Below are 16,418 nucleotides of genomic sequence, written 5' to 3' on the forward strand. Positions count from 1 at the left end.
ATTTAGTAATTATAATTCATGATCAGTTGCAGCATTGTTATTATATAGCCATGACATAGCCGTGAACATGCATTTATACGCTGCAGACATGCTTTTTTACGCTTTCTGTTCATAAGATGAACTTTATCTGTGTGCATACTGTGTGCTGATTCAGCTGGAGTTCCTTGCCAGTTATAGCATTCCCATGCTTTTCTTGTCTGCTGTGTGCCTTTGATCTTTATCCTGGTCTCTGTACAGTGCTGCTTCTTTGTTGTCTGGATTAGCGTTGTCTGTGTATCCTTAATCTGCTGCTTTATTGTTGTTTGGACTGAGCACTGTCTGTGTACCCTTATTCTGCTGCTTGTTTGCCGCTTGGACTGACCGCTGCTTGTGCAACCTGAATCTGCTACTTGTTTGTTACCTAGACTGAGCACTGTCTGTGTACCCCTACTTTGCTGCTTGTCTGTCACCTTGACTGAGTGCTGTCTATGTACCCCTACTCTGCTGCTTGTTTATCGCTTGGGCTGAGAGCTGTCTATGTACCCCTACTCTGCTGCTTGTTTGTCGCTTGGGCTGAGAGCTGTCTATGTACCCCTACTCTACTGCTTGTTTGTCGCTTGGTCTAAGTGTTATCTATGTACCCCTACTCTGCTGCTTGTTTGTTGCTGGGACTGAGTGCTATCTATGTACCCCTACTCTGCTGCGTGTTTTTAGCTTGGGCTGAGTGCTATCTATGTACCCCTATTCTGCTGCTTGTTTGTCGCTTGGTCTAAGTGTTATTTGTGTACCCCTACTCTGCTGCATGGTTGTTGTTTGGACCGATCGCTGCTTGTGCAACCTGGCTCCGCTGTTTGTTTGCTGAACGGATTTATTCAAATTTGTTACTCCTACTCTGCTGCGTGTTTGTCACCTGGACTGAGCTCTGTCTGTGTAGCCCTTCTCTGCTGCTTGTTTCTAGCTTGGACTGAGTGCTATCTATGTACCCCTACTCTGCTGCTTGTTTGTCCCTTGGACTGAGGGTCTCATTCAGACCCGCTCGCGAGCGCAGGACGCTCGCAAGCGGGTCGATGGTACCCAAATGCGCATGCGCACGACGGAGGCTGCTCCGTCGTGCGCATGCGTGAGACCCGGCGAGCGACGGGGAAGCCGTCGCTCGGGGTCTCGCACCAAAGGGGGCGTGCTGTCGATGGTGAGTGACAGCACGCCCCCGTTGGTGGGCATGCCGGGGCGTGGTTGCCCAGACGGAGGCGTTCCCATGGGAACGCCTACCGTCTGGGTCCGGCCCCACTGACATCACTAGTGATGTCAGTGGGAGTGATTTTGGCTCTGATAGAGCCAAAATCACTCCAGGGCTTGCGGCAGCGAGACCCTACCGCAGGGTCTCGTCGCAAGCCCGATGGTCGTGATGGTCTTGACCATCGCGACCATCATCATGGACGCTCGCATAAGCTGTGGGTGGTAACCCACAGCTATGCGAGCGTCCAAGAGGCCGCACAATTAAATAAAAAAAACGCCCTGATTCAGAGCGGGCGCTCGTTCAGAGCGTCCGGCTCTGAATCAGGCCCTGAGTGCTGTCTATGTACCCCTACTCTGCTGCTTGTTTATTGCTTTGTTCTAAGTGTTGTCTATGTACCCCTACTCTGCTGCTTGTTTTTTGTCGCTTGGTCTAAGTGTTATTTGTGTTCTCCTACTCTGCTGCTTATTTGTCGCTTGGTCTAAGTGTTGTCTATGTACTTCTACTCTGCTGCTTGTTTGTCGCTTGGTCTAAGTGTTATTTCTGTACCCCTATTCTGCTGCATAGTTGTCGTTTGGACTGATCGCTGCTTGTGCAACCTGGCTCCACTGTTTGCTGAACGGACTTATTGTAATTTGTTACTCCTACTCTGCTGCGTGTTTGTGGCATGGACTGAGCTCTGTCTGTGTACCGCTACTCTGCTGCTTGTTTGTTGCTTGGACTGAGCTCTGTCTGTGTACCCCTACCCTGCTGCTTGTTTGTCGCTTGGTGTAACTGTTGTCTATGTACCCTTACTCTGCTGCTTGTTTGTCGCTTGGTCTAAGTGTTATTTGTGTACCCCTACTCTGCTGCATGGTTGTTGTTTGGACCGATCGCTGCTTGTGCTCCGCTGTTTGGTTGCTGCACGGATTTATTCAAATTTGTTACTCCTACTCTGCTGCGTGTTTGTCACCTGGACTGAGCTCTGTCTGTGTAGCCCTACTCTGCTGCTTGTTTGTCACTTAGACTGAGAGCTATCTATGTACCCCTACTCTGCTGCTTGTTTCTAGCTTGGGCTGAGTGCTGTCTATGTACCCCTACTCTGCTGCTTGTTTCTAGCTTGGGCTGAGTGCTATCTAAGTACCCCTACTCTGCTGCTTGTTTGTCGCTTGGTCTAAGTGTTATTTCTGTACCCCTATTCTGCTGCATGGTTGTCGTTTGGACTGATCGCTGCTTGTGCAATCTGGCTCCACTGTTTGCTGCACGGACTTATTGTAATTTGTTACTCCTACTCTGCTGCGTGTTTGTGGCATGGACTGAGCTCTGTCTGTGTACCAATACTCTGCTGCTTGTTTGTTGCTTGGTGTAAGTGTTGTCTATTTACCCTTACTCTGCTGCTTGTTTGTCGCTTGGTCTAAGTGTTATTTCTGTACCCCTACTCTGCTGCAAGGTTGTCGTGTGGACTGAACGCTGCTTGTGCAACCTGGCTCCGCTGTTTGTTTGCTGCACAGACTTATTGTAATTTGTTACTCTTACTCTGCTGCTGTGCGCTCGCAAGTGGGCCGATGTTTGCGTACTGCGCATGCACTGGGTCCGGCGTGTGCATGCCCCGCTAAGCGACTGAAGTGCATTCGCTACGGGGTCTCAACAAGACGGGGCGGCTGTCGATGTTGATTGACAGCTCGCCCCGTTTTGTGGGCGGGTGGGGGGGGTGGCTGCACAAACGCAGGCGTTCCCTTAGGAACGGCTGGCATTTGTTGAACGGTCCAACTGACATCACTATTGATGTCAGTAGTGGACTTCCTGCTCTGTTAGAGCCGGAAGTCCACTCGGCCTTGAGGCAGCTAGACCCTACCCCAGGGACTCGTCGCAAGGCCGATGGACATGATTATCGCGACGGTGCTATCAATGTACCCCTATTCTGCTGCTTGTTTGTCGCTTGGTCTAAGTGTTATTTCTGTACCCCTATTCTGCTGCATGGTTGTCGTTTGGACTGATCGCTGCTTGTGCAACCTGGCTCCACTGTTTGCTGCACGGACTTATTGTAATTTGTTACTCCTACTCTGCTGCGTGTTTGTGGCATGGACTGAGCTCTGTCTGTGTACCTATACTCTGCTGCTTGTTTGTTGCTTGGTGTAAGTGTTGTCTATTTACCCTTACTCTGCTGCTTGTTTGTCGCTTGGTCTAAGTGTTATTTCTGTACCCCTACTCTGCTGCAAGGTTGTCGTTTGGACTGATCGCTGCTTGTGCAACCTGGCTCCGCTGTTTGTTTGCTGCACACACTTATTGTAATTTGTTACTCTTACTCTGCTGCATGTTTGTCACCTGGACTGAGCTCTGTCTGTGTACCCCTACTCTGCTGCTTGTTTGTGGCATGGGCTGAGCTCTGTCTGTGTACCCCTACTCTGCTGCTTGTTTGTGGCATGGGCTGAGCTCTGTCTGTGTACCTCTACTCTGCTACTTATTTGTTGCTGGGGCTGAGAGCTATCTATGTACCCCTTCTCTGCTGCTTGTTTCTAGCTTGGGCTGAGTGCTGTCTATGTACCCCTTCTCTGCTGCTTGTTTCTAGCTTGGGCTCAGTGCTGTCTATGTACCCCTACTCTGCTGCTTGTTTCTAGCTTGGACTGAGAGCTATCTATGTACCCCTACTCTGCTGCTTGTTTGTCACTTGGGCTGAGTGCTGTCTATGAACCCCTACTCTGCTGCTTGTTTCTAGCTTGGGCTGAGTGCTGTCTATGTACCCCTACTCTGCTGCTTGTTTCTAGCTTGGACTGAGAGCTATCTATGTACCCCTACTCTGCTGCTTGTTTGTCGCTTGGACTGAGTGCTATCTATGTACCCCTATCTGCTGCTTGTTTGTCGCTTGGGCTGAGTACTGTCTATGTACCCCTACTCTGCTGCTTGTTTGTCGCTTGGTCTAAGTGTTATTTGTGTTCTCCTACTCTGCTGCTTATTTGTCGCTTGGTCTATGTGCTGTCTATGTACTTCTACTCTGCTGCTTGTTTGCCACCTGGTGTAAGTGTTGTCTTTGTACACTTACTCTGCTGCTTGTTTGTCGCTTGGTCTAAGTGTTATTTCTGTACCCCTATTCTGCTGCATGGTTGTCGTTTGGACTGATCGTTGCTTGTGCAACCTGGCTCCACTGTTTGCTGCACAGACTTATTGTAATTTGTTACTCCTACTCTGCTGCGTGTTTGTGGCATGGACTGAGCTCTGTCTGTGTACCCCTCTCTGCTGCTTATTTGTTGCTTTGACTGAGCTCTATCTGTGTACCTCTACCCTGCTGTTTGTTTATCGCTTGGTGTAAGTGTTGTCTATGTACCTCTACTCTGCTGCTTGTTTGTCGCTTGGTCTAAGTGTTGTCTATGTACCCTTACTCTGCTGCTTGTTTGTCGCTTGGTCTAAGTATTATTTGTGTACCCCTACTCTGCTGCTTGTTTGTCGTTTGGTCTAAGTGTTGTCTATGTACCCTTACTCTGCTGCTTGTTTGTCGCTTGGTCTAAGTGTTATTTGTGTACCCCTACTCTGCTGCATGGTTGTCGTTTGGACTGATCGCTGCTTGTGCAACCTGGCTCCGTTGTTTTTTTGCTGCACGGACTTATTGTAATTTGTTACTCTTACTCTGCTGCGTGTTTGTCACCTGGACTGAGCTGTGTCTCTGTACCCCTACTCTGCTGCTTGTTTGTGGCATGGGCTGAGCTCTGACTGTGTACCCCTACTCTGCTGCTTGTTTGTCGCTTGGACTGAGTGCTATCTATGTACCCTTACTCTGCTGCTTGTTTGTCGCTTGGTCTAAGTGTTATTTGTGTACCCCTACTATGCTGCATGGTTGTTGTTTGGACCGATAGCTGCTTGTGCAACCTGGCTCCGCTGTTTGTTTGCTGCACGGATTTATTAAAATTTGTTACTCTTACTCTGCTGCTTGTTTGTTGCTGGGACTGAGTGCTGTCTATGTACCCCTACTCTGCTACTTGTTTGTCGCTTGGGCTGAGAGCTATCTATGTACTCCTTCTCTGCTGCTTGTTTCTAGCTTGGGCTGAGTGCTGTCTATGTACCCCTACTCTGCTGCTTGTTTCTAGCTTGGACTGAGAGCTATCTATGTACCCCTACTCTGCTGCTTGTTTGTCACTTGGGCTGAGTGCTGTCTATGAACCCCTACCCTGCTGCTTGTTTCTAGCTTGGGCTGAGTGCTGTCTATGTACCCCTACTCTGCTGCTTGTTTCTAGCTTGGACTGAGAGCTATCTATGTACCCCTACTCTGCTGCTTGTTTGTCGCTTGGACTGAGTGCTATCTATGTACCCCTATCTGCTGCTTGTTTGTCGCTTGGGCTGAGTGCTGTCTATGTACCCCTACTCTGCTGCTTGTTTGTCGCTTGGGCTGGATGCTGTCTATGTACCCTTACTCTGCTGCTTGTTTGTCGCTTAGTCTAAGTGTTATTTGTGTTCTCCTATTCTGCTGCATGGTTGTCGTTTGGACTGATCGCTGCTTATGCAACCTAGCTCCACTGTTTGCTGCACAGACTTATTGTAATTTGTTACTCCTACTCTGCTGCGTGTTTGTGGCATGAACTGAGCTCTGTCTGTGTACCCCTGCTCTGCTGCTTATTTGTTGCTTGAACTGAGCTCTGTCTGTGTACCCCTACCCTGCTGCTTGTTTGTCGCTTGGTGTAAGTGTTGTCTATGTACCTCTACTCTGCTGCTTGTTTGTCGCTTGGTCTAAGTGTTGTCTATGTACCCTTACTCTGCTGCTTGTTTGTCGCTTGGTCTAAGTATTATTTGTGTACCCCTACTCTGCTGCTTGTTTGTCGTTTGGTCTAAGTGTTGTCTATGTACCCTTACTCTGCTGCTTGTTGGTCGCTTGGTCTAAGTGTTATTTCTGTACCCCTACTCTGCTGCATGGTTGTCGTTTGGACTGATCGCTGCTTGTGCATCCTGGCTCCGTTGTTTGTTTGTTACTCTTACTCTGCTGCGTGTTTGTCACCTGGACTGAGTGCTATCTATGTACCCCTATCTGCTGCTTGTTTGTCGCTTGGACTGAGTGCTATCTATGTACCCCTATCTGCTGCTTGTTTGTCGCTAGGGCTGAGTGCTGTCTATGTACCCCTACTCTGCTGCTTGTTTGTCGCTTGGGCTGAGTGCTGTCTATGTACCCCTACTCTGCTGCTTGTTTGTCGCTTGGTCTAAGTGTTATTTGTGTTCTCCTACTCTGCTGCTTATTTGTCGCTTGGTCTATGTGCTGTCTATGTACTTCTACTCTGCTGCTTGTTTGCCACCTGGTGTAAGTGTTGTCTTTGTACACTTACTCTGCTGCTTGTTTGTCGCTTGGTCTAAGTGTTATTTCTGTACCCCTATTCTGCTGCATGGTTGTCGTTTGGACTGATCGTTGCTTGTGCAACCTGGCTCTACTGTTTGCTGCACAGACTTATTGTAATTTGTTACTCCTACTCTGCTGCGTGTTTGTGGCATGGACTGAGCTCTGTCTGTGTACCACTGCTCTGCTGCTTATTTGTTGCTTGGACTGAGCTCTATCTGTGTACCCCTACCCTGCTGTTTATTTGTCGCTTGGTGTAAGTGTTGTCTATGTACCTCTACTCTGCTGCTTGTTTGTCGCTTGGTCTAAGTGTTGTCTATGTACCCTTACTCTGCTGCTTGTTTGTCGCTTGGTCTAAGTATTATTTGTGTACCCCTACTCTGCTACTTGTTTGTCGTTTGGTCTAAGTGTTGTCTATGTACCCTTACTCTGCTGCTTGTTGGTCGCTTGGTCTAAGTGTTATTTGTGTACCCCTACTCTGCTGCATGGTTGTCGTTTGGACTGATCGCTGCTTGTGCAACCTGGCTCCGTTGTTTGTTTGCTGCACAGACTTATTGTAATTTGTTACTCTTACTCTGCTGCGTGTTTGTCACCTGGACTGAGCTCAGTCTGTGTACCCCTACTCTGCTGCTTGTTTGTGGCATGGGCTGAGCTCTGTCTGTGTACCTCTACTCTGCTGCTTGTTTGTTGCTGGGACTGAGTTCTATCTATGTACCCCTATCTGCTGCTTGTTTGTCGCTTGGGCTGAATTCTGTCTATGTACCCCTACTCTGCTGCTTCTTTGTCGCTTGGGCTGAGTGCTGTCTATGTACCCCTACTCTGCTGCTTGTTTGTCGCTTGGTCTAAGTGTTATTTGTTTTCTTCTACTCTGCTGCTTATTTGTCGCTTGGTCTATGTGCTGTCTATGTACTTCTACTCTGCTGCTTGTTTGCCACCTGGTGTAAGTGTTGTCTTTCTACACTTACTCTGCTGCTTGTTTGTCGCTTGGTCTAAGTGTTATTTCTGTACCCCTACTCTGCTGCATGGTTGTCGTTTGGACTGATCGCTGCTTGTGCAACCTGGCTCCGTTGTTTGTTTGCTGCACAGACTTATTGTAATTTGTTACTCTTACTCTGCTGCGTGTTTGTCACCTGGACTGAGCTCTGTCTGTGTACCCCTACTCTGCTGCTTGTTTGTGGCATGGGCTGAGCTCTGTCTGTGTACCTCTACTCTGCTGCTTGTTTGTTGCTGGGACTGAGTGCTGTCTATGTACCCCTATCTGCTGCTTGTTTGTCGCTTGGACTGAGTGCTATCTATGTACCCCTTCTCTGCTGCTTGTTTGTCGCTTGGTCTAAGTGTTATTTGTGTTCTCCTACTCTGCTGCTTATTTGTCGCTTGGTCTATGTGCTGTCTATGTACTTCTACTCTGCTGCTTGTTTGCCACCTGGTGTAAGTGTTGTCTTTGTACACTTACTCTGCTGCTTGTTTGTCGCTTGGTCTAAGTGTTATTTCTGTACCCCTATTCTGCTGCATGGTTGTCGTTTGGACTGATCGCTGCTTGTGCAACCTAGCTCCACTGTTTGCTGCACAGACTTATTGTAATTTGTTACTCCTACTCTGCTGCGTGTTTGTGGCATGAACTGAGCTCTGTCTGTGTACCCCTGCTCTGCTGCTTATTTGTTGCTTGGACTGAGCTCTGTCTGTGTACCCCTACCCTGCTGCTTGTTTGTCGCTTGGTGTAAGTGTTGTCTATGTACCTCTACTCTGCTGCTTGTTTGTTGCTTGGTCTAAGTGTTGTCTATGTACCCTTACTCTGCTGCTTGTTTGTCGCTTGGTCTAAGTATTATTTGTGTAGCCCTACTCTGCTGCTTGTTTGTCGTTTGGTCTAAGTGTTGTCTATGTACCCTTACTCTGCTGCTTGTTTGTCGCTTGGTCTAAGTGTTATTTGTGTACCCCTACTCTGCTGCTTGTTTGTCGTTTGGTCTAAGTGTTGTCTATGTACCCTTACTCTGCTGCTTGTTGGTCGCTTGGTCTAAGTGTTATTTGTGTACCCCTACTCTGCTGCATGGTTGTCGTTTGGACTGATCGTTGCTTGTGCAACCTGGCTCCGTTGTTTGTTTGCTGCACAGACTTATTGTAATTTGTTACTCTTACTCTGCTGCGTGTTTGTCACCTGGACTGAGCTCTGTCTGTGTACCCCTACTCTGCTGCTTGTTTGTGGCATGGGCTGAGCTCTGTCTGTGTACCTCTACTCTGCTGCTTGTTTGTTGCTGGGACTGAGTGCTATCTATGTACCCCTATCTGCTGCTTGTTTGTCGCTTGGGCTGAGCGCTGTCTATGTACCCCCACTCTGCTGCTTGTTTGTCGCTTGGGCTGAGTGCTGTCTAAGTACCCCTACTCTGCTGCTTGTTTGTCGCTTGGTCTAAGTGTCATTTGTGTTCTCCTACTCTGCTGCTTATTTGTCGCTTGGTCTATGTGCTGTCTATGTACTTCTACTCTGCTGCTTGTTTGCCACCTGGTGTAAGTGTTGTCTTTGTACACTTACTCTGCTGCTTGTTTGTCGCTTGGTCTAAGTGTTATTTCTGTACCCCTATTCTGCTGCATGGTTGTCGTTTGGACTGATCGTTGCTTGTGCAACCTGGCTCCACTGTTTGCTGCACAGACTTATTGTAATTTGTGACTCCTACTCTGCTGCGTGTTTGTGGCATAGACTGAGCTCTGTCTGTGTACCCCTGCTCTGCTGCTTGTTTGTCGCTTGGTGTAAGTGTTGTCTATGTACCTCTACTCTGCTGCTTGTTTGTCGCTTGGTCTAAGTGTTGCCTATGTACCCTTACTCTGCTGCTTGTTTGTCGCTTGGTCTAAGTATTATTTGTGTACCCCTACTCTGCTGCTTGTTTGTCGTTTGGTCTAAGTGTTGTCTATGTACCCTTACTCTGCTGCTTGTTTGTCGCTTGGTCTAAGTGTTATTTGTGTACCCCTACTCTGCTGCATGGTTGTCGTTTGGACTGATCGCTGCTTGTGCAACCTGGCTCCGTTGTTTGTTTGCTGCACGGACTTATTGTAATTTGTTACTCTTACTCTGCTGCGTGTTTGTCACCTGGCCTGAGCTCTGTCTGTGTACCTCTACTCTGCTGCTTGTTTGTGGCATGGGCTGAGCTCTGACTGTGTACCCCTGATCTGCTGCTTGTTTGTCGCTTGGACTGAGTGCTGTCTATGTACCCTTACTCTGCTGCTTGTTTGTCGCTTGGTCTAAGTGTTATTTGTGTACCCCTACTATGCTGCATGGTTGTTGTTTGGACCGATAGCTGCTTGTGCAACCTGGCTCCGCTGTTTGTTTGCTGCACGGATTTATTCAAATTTGTTACTCTTACTCTGCTGCGTGTTTGTCACCTGGACTGAGCTCTGTCTGTGTACCCCTACTCTGCTGCTTGTTTGTCACTTGGACTGAGTGCTGTCTATGTACCCCTACTCTGCTGCTTGTTTGTCGCTTGGACTCAGTACTGTCTATGTACCCCTACTCTGCTGCTTGTTTGTCGCTTGGACTGAGCTCTGTCTGTGTACCTCTACTCTGCTGCTTGTTTGTTGCTGGGACTGAGTGCTGTCTATGTACCCCTACTCTGCTACTTGTTTGTCGCTTGGGCTGAGAGCTATCTATGTACCCCTTCTCTGCTGCTTGTTTCTAGCTTGGGCTGAGTGCTGTCTATGTACCCCTACTCTGCTGCTTGTTTCTAGCTTGGACTGAGAGCTATCTATGTACCCCTACTCTGCTGCTTGTTTGTCACTTTGGCTGAGTGCTGTCTATGAACCCCTACTCTGCTGCTTGTTTCTAGCTTGGGCTGAGTGCTGTCTATGTACCCCTACTCTGCTGCTTATTTCTAGCTTGGACTGAGAGCTATCTATGTACCCCTACTCTGCTGCTTGTTTGTCGCTTGGGCTGAGTGCTGTCTATGTACTCCTACTCTGCTGCGTGTTTGTGGCATGAACTGAGCTCTGTCTGTGTACCCCTGCTCTGCTGCTTATTTGTTGCTTTGACTGAGCTCTGTCTGTGTACCCCTACCCTGCTGCTTGTTTGTCGCTTGGTGTAAGTGTTGTCTATGTACCTCTACTCTGCTGCTTGTTTGTCGCTTGGTCTAAGTGTTGTCTATGTACCCTTACTCTGCTGCTTGTTTGTCGCTTGGTCTAAGTATTATTTGTGTACCCCTACTCTGCTGCTTGTTTGTCGTTTGGTCTAAGTGTTGTCTATGTACCCTTACTCTGCTGCTTGTTTGTCGCTTGGTCTAAGTGTTATTTGTGTACCCCTACTCTGCTGCATGGTTGTCGTTTGGACTGATCGCTGCTTGTGCAACCTGGCTCCGCTGTTTGTTTGCTGCACGGATTTATTCAAATTTGTTACTCTTACTCTGCTGCGTGTTTGTCACCTGGACTGAGCTCTGTCTGTGTACCCCTACTCTGCTGCTTGTTTGTCACTTGGACTGAGTGCTGTCTATGTACCCCTACTCTGCTGCTTGTTTGTCGCTTGGACTGAGTACTGTCTATGTACCCCTACTCTGCTGCTTGTTTGTCGCTTGGACTGAGCTCTGTCTGTGTACCTCTATTCTGCTGCTTGTTTGTTGCTGGGACTGAGTGCTGTCTATGTACCCCTACTCTGCTACTTGTTTGTCGCTTGGGCTGAGAGCTATCTATGTACCCCTTCTCTGCTGCTTGTTTCTAGCTTGGGCTGAGTGCTGTCTATGTACCCCTACTCTGCTGCTTGTTTCTAGCTTGGACTGAGAGCTATCTATGTACCCCTACTCTGCTGCTTGTTTGTCACTTTGGCTGAGTGCTGTCTATGAACCCCTACTCTGCTGCTTGTTTCTAGCTTGGGCTGAGTGCTGTCTATGTACCCCTACTCTGCTGCTTATTTCTAGCTTGGACTGAGAGCTATCTATTTACCCCTACTCTGCTGCTTGTTTGTCGCTTGGGCTGAGTGCTGTCTATGTACTCCTACTCTGCTGCGTGTTTGTGGCATGAACTGAGCTCTGTCTGTGTACCCCTGCTCTGCTGCTTATTTGTTGCTTTGACTGAGCTCTGTCTGTGTACCCCTACCCTGCTGCTTGTTTGTCGCTTGGTGTAAGTGTTGTCTATGTACCTCTACTCTGCTGCTTGTTTGTCGCTTGGTCTAAGTGTTGTCTATGTACCCTTACTCTGCTGCTTGTTTGTCGCTTGGTCTAAGTATTATTTGTGTACCCCTACTCTGCTGCTTGTTTGTCGTTTGGTCTAAGTGTTGTCTATGTACCCTTACTCTGCTGCTTGTTTGTCGCTTGGTCTAAGTGTTATTTGTGTACCCCTACTCTGCTGCATGGTTGTCGTTTGGACTGATCGCTGCTTGTGCAACCTGGCTCCGTTGTTTGTTTGCTGCACGGACTTATTGTAATTTGTTACTCTTACTCTGCTGCGTGTTTGTCACCTGGACTGAGCTGTGTCTCTGTACCCCTACTCTGCTGCTTGTTTGTGGCATGGGCTGAGCTCTGACTGTGTACCCCTACTCTGCTGCTTGTTTGTCGCTTGGACTGAGTGCTATCTATGTACCCTTACTCTGCTGCTTGTTTGTCGCTTGGTCTAAGTGTTATTTGTGTACCCCTACTATGCTGCATGGTTGTTGTTTGGACCGATAGCTGCTTGTGCAACCTGGCTCCGCTGTTTGTTTGCTGCACGGATTTATTAAAATTTGTTACTCTTACTCTGCTGCTTGTTTGTTGCTGGGACTGAGTGCTGTCTATGTACCCCTACTCTGCTACTTGTTTGTCGCTTGGGCTGAGAGCTATCTATGTACTCCTTCTCTGCTGCTTGTTTCTAGCTTGGGCTGAGTGCTGTCTATGTACCCCTACTCTGCTGCTTGTTTCTAGCTTGGACTGAGAGCTATCTATGTACCCCTACTCTGCTGCTTGTTTGTCACTTGGGCTGAGTGCTGTCTATGAACCCCTACCCTGCTGCTTGTTTCTAGCTTGGGCTGAGTGCTGTCTATGTACCCCTACTCTGCTGCTTGTTTCTAGCTTGGACTGAGAGCTATCTATGTACCCCTACTCTGCTGCTTGTTTGTCGCTTGGACTGAGTGCTATCTATGTACCCCTATCTGCTGCTTGTTTGTCGCTTGGGCTGAGTGCTGTCTATGTACCCCTACTCTGCTGCTTGTTTGTCGCTTGGGCTGGATGCTGTCTATGTACCCTTACTCTGCTGCTTGTTTGTCGCTTAGTCTAAGTGTTATTTGTGTTCTCCTATTCTGCTGCATGGTTGTCGTTTGGACTGATCGCTGCTTATGCAACCTAGCTCCACTGTTTGCTGCACAGACTTATTGTAATTTGTTACTCCTACTCTGCTGCGTGTTTGTGGCATGAACTGAGCTCTGTCTGTGTACCCCTGCTCTGCTGCTTATTTGTTGCTTGAACTGAGCTCTGTCTGTGTACCCCTACCCTGCTGCTTGTTTGTCGCTTGGTGTAAGTGTTGTCTATGTACCTCTACTCTGCTGCTTGTTTGTCGCTTGGTCTAAGTGTTGTCTATGTACCCTTACTCTGCTGCTTGTTTGTCGCTTGGTCTAAGTATTATTTGTGTACCCCTACTCTGCTGCTTGTTTGTCGTTTGGTCTAAGTGTTGTCTATGTACCCTTACTCTGCTGCTTGTTGGTCGCTTGGTCTAAGTGTTATTTCTGTACCCCTACTCTGCTGCATGGTTGTCGTTTGGACTGATCGCTGCTTGTGCATCCTGGCTCCGTTGTTTGTTTGTTACTCTTACTCTGCTGCGTGTTTGTCACCTGGACTGAGTGCTGTCTATGTACCCCTATCTGCTGCTTGTTTGTCGCTTGGACTGAGTGCTATCTATGTACCCCTATCTGCTGCTTGTTTGTCGCTAGGGCTGAGTGCTGTCTATGTACCCCTACTCTGCTGCTTGTTTGTCGCTTGGGCTGAGTGCTGTCTATGTACCCCTACTCTGCTGCTTGTTTGTCGCTTGGTCTAAGTGTTATTTGTGTTCTCCTACTCTGCTGCTTATTTGTCGCTTGGTCTATGTGCTGTCTATGTACTTCTACTCTGCTGCTTGTTTGCCACCTGGTGTAAGTGTTGTCTTTGTACACTTACTCTGCTGTTTGTTTGTCGCTTGGTCTAAGTGTTATTTCTGTACCCCTATTCTGCTGCATGGTTGTCGTTTGGACTGATCGTTGCTTGTGCAACCTGGCTCTACTGTTTGCTGCACAGACTTATTGTAATTTGTTACTCCTACTCTGCTGCGTGTTTGTGGCATGGACTGAGCTCTGTCTGTGTACCACTGCTCTGCTGCTTATTTGTTGCTTGGACTGAGCTCTATCTGTGTACCCCTACCCTGCTGTTTATTTGTCGCTTGGTGTAAGTGTTGTCTATGTACCTCTACTCTGCTGCTTGTTTGTCGCTTGGTCTAAGTGTTGTCTATGTACCCTTACTCTGCTGCTTGTTTGTCGCTTGGTCTAAGTATTATTTGTGTACCCCTACTCTGCTACTTGTTTGTCGTTTGGTCTAAGTGTTGTCTATGTACCCTTACTCTGCTGCTTGTTGGTCGCTTGGTCTAAGTGTTATTTGTGTACCCCTACTCTGCTGCATGGTTGTCGTTTGGACTGATCGCTGCTTGTGCAACCTGGCTCCGTTGTTTGTTTGCTGCACAGACTTATTGTAATTTGTTACTCTTACTCTGCTGCGTGTTTGTCACCTGGACTGAGCTCTGTCTGTGTACCCCTACTCTGCTGCTTGTTTGTGGCATGGGCTGAGCTCTGTCTGTGTACCTCTACTCTGCTGCTTGTTTGTTGCTGGGACTGAGTTCTATCTATGTACCCCTATCTGCTGCTTGTTTGTCGCTTGGGCTGAATTCTGTCTATGTACCCCTACTCTGCTGCTTGTTTGTCGCTTGGGCTGAGTGCTGTCTATGTACCCCTACTCTGCTGCTTGTTTGTCGCTTGGTCTAAGTGTTATTTGTTTTCTTCTACTCTGCTGCTTATTTGTCGCTTGGTCTATGTGCTGTCTATGTACTTCTACTCTGCTGCTTGTTTGCCACCTGGTGTAAGTGTTGTCTTTCTACACTTACTCTGCTGCTTGTTTGTCGCTTGGTCTAAGTGCTATTTCTGTACCCCTACTCTGCTGCATGGTTGTCGTTTGGACTGATCGCTGCTTGTGCAACCTGGCTCCGTTGTTTGTTTGCTGCACAGACTTATTGTAATTTGTTACTCTTACTCTGCTGCGTGTTTGTCACATGGACTGAGCTCTGTCTGTGTACCCCTACTCTGCTGCTTGTTTGTGGCATGGGCTGAGCTCTGTCTGTGTACCTCTACTCTGCTGCTTGTTTGTTGCTGGGACTGAGTGCTGTCTATGTACCCCTATCTGCTGCTTGTTTGTCGCTTGGACTGAGTGCTATCTATGTACCCCTTCTCTGCTGCTTGTTTGTCGCTTGGTCTAAGTGTTATTTGTGTTCTCCTACTCTGCTGCTTATTTGTCGCTTGGTCTATGTGCTGTCTATGTACTTCTACTCTGCTGCTTGTTTGCCACCTGGTGTAAGTGTTGTCTTTGTACACTTACTCTGCTGCTTGTTTGTCGCTTGGTCTAAGTGTTATTTCTGTACCCCTATTCTGCTGCATGGTTGTCGTTTGGACTGATCGCTGCTTGTGCAACCTAGCTCCACTGTTTGCTGCACAGACTTATTGTAATTTGTTACTCCTACTCTGCTGCGTGTTTGTGGCATGAACTGAGCTCTGTCTGTGTACCCCTGCTCTGCTGCTTATTTGTTGCTTGGACTGAGCTCTGTCTGTGTACCCCTACCCTGCTGCTTGTTTGTCGCTTGGTGTAAGTGTTGTCTATGTACCTCTACTCTGCTGCTTGTTTGTCGCTTGGTCTAAGTGTTGTCTATGTACCCTTACTCTGCTGCTTGTTTGTCGCTTGGTCTAAGTATTATTTGTGTAGCCCTACTCTGCTGCTTGTTTGTCGTTTGGTCTAAGTGTTGTCTATGTACCCTTACTCTGCTGCTTGTTTGTCGCTTGGTCTAAGTGTTATTTGTGTACCCCTACTCTGCTGCTTGTTTGTCGTTTGGTCTAAGTGTTGTCTATGTACCCTTACTCTGCTGCTTGTTGGTCGCTTGGTCTAAGTGTTATTTGTGTACCCCTACTCTGCTGCATGGTTGTCGTTTGGACTGATCGTTGCTTGTGCAACCTGGCTCCGTTGTTTGTTTGCTGCACAGACTTATTGTAATTTGTTACTCTTACTCTGCTGCGTGTTTGTCACCTGGACTGAGCTCTGTCTGTGTACCCCTACTCTGCTGCTTGTTTGTGGCATGGGCTGAGCTCTGTCTGTGTACCTCTACTCTGCTGCTTGTTTGTTGCTGGGACTGAGTGCTATCTATGTACCCCTATCTGCTGCTTGTTTGTCGCTTGGGCTGAGTGCTGTCTATGTACCCCCACTCTGCTGCTTGTTTGTCGCTTGGGCTGAGTGCTGTCTAAGTACCCCTACTCTGCTGCTTGTTTGTCGCTTGGTCTAAGTGTCATTTGTGTTCTCCTACTCTGCTGCTTATTTGTAGCTTGGTCTATGTGCTGTCTATGTACTTCTACTCTGCTGCTTGTTTGCCACCTGGTGTAAGTGTTGTCTTTGTACACTTACTCTGCTGCTTGTTTGTCGCTTGGTCTAAGTGTTATTTCTGTACCCCTATTCTGCTGCATGGTTGTCGTTTGGACTGATCGTTGCTTGTGCAACCTGGCTCCACTGTTTGCTGCACAGACTTATTGTAATTTGTGACTCCTACTCTGCTGCGTGTTTGTGGCATAGACTGAGCTCTGTCTGTGTACCCCTGCTCTGCTGCTTGTTTGTCGCTTGGTGTAAGTGTTGTCTATGTACCTCTACTCTGCTGCTTGTTTGTCGCTTGGTCTAAGTGTTGCCTATGTACCCTTACTCTGCT

General features: G+C 48.0%; 1 protein-coding gene across 1 annotated transcript in view; it reads left to right on the forward strand.

The window, feature by feature from the left end:
- Nucleotides 1-16,418, forward strand: part of DLEC1 (DLEC1 cilia and flagella associated protein) — a 145,030-nt gene that overhangs the window by 37,224 nt on the left and 91,388 nt on the right. The window lies entirely within an intron of this gene.

This window comes from Taudactylus pleione, unplaced genomic scaffold (genome assembly GCF_031769625.1).
Source record: "Taudactylus pleione unplaced genomic scaffold, aTauple2 ptg000398l, whole genome shotgun sequence".
Classification (NCBI taxonomy): Eukaryota; Metazoa; Chordata; class Amphibia; order Anura; family Myobatrachidae; genus Taudactylus; species Taudactylus pleione.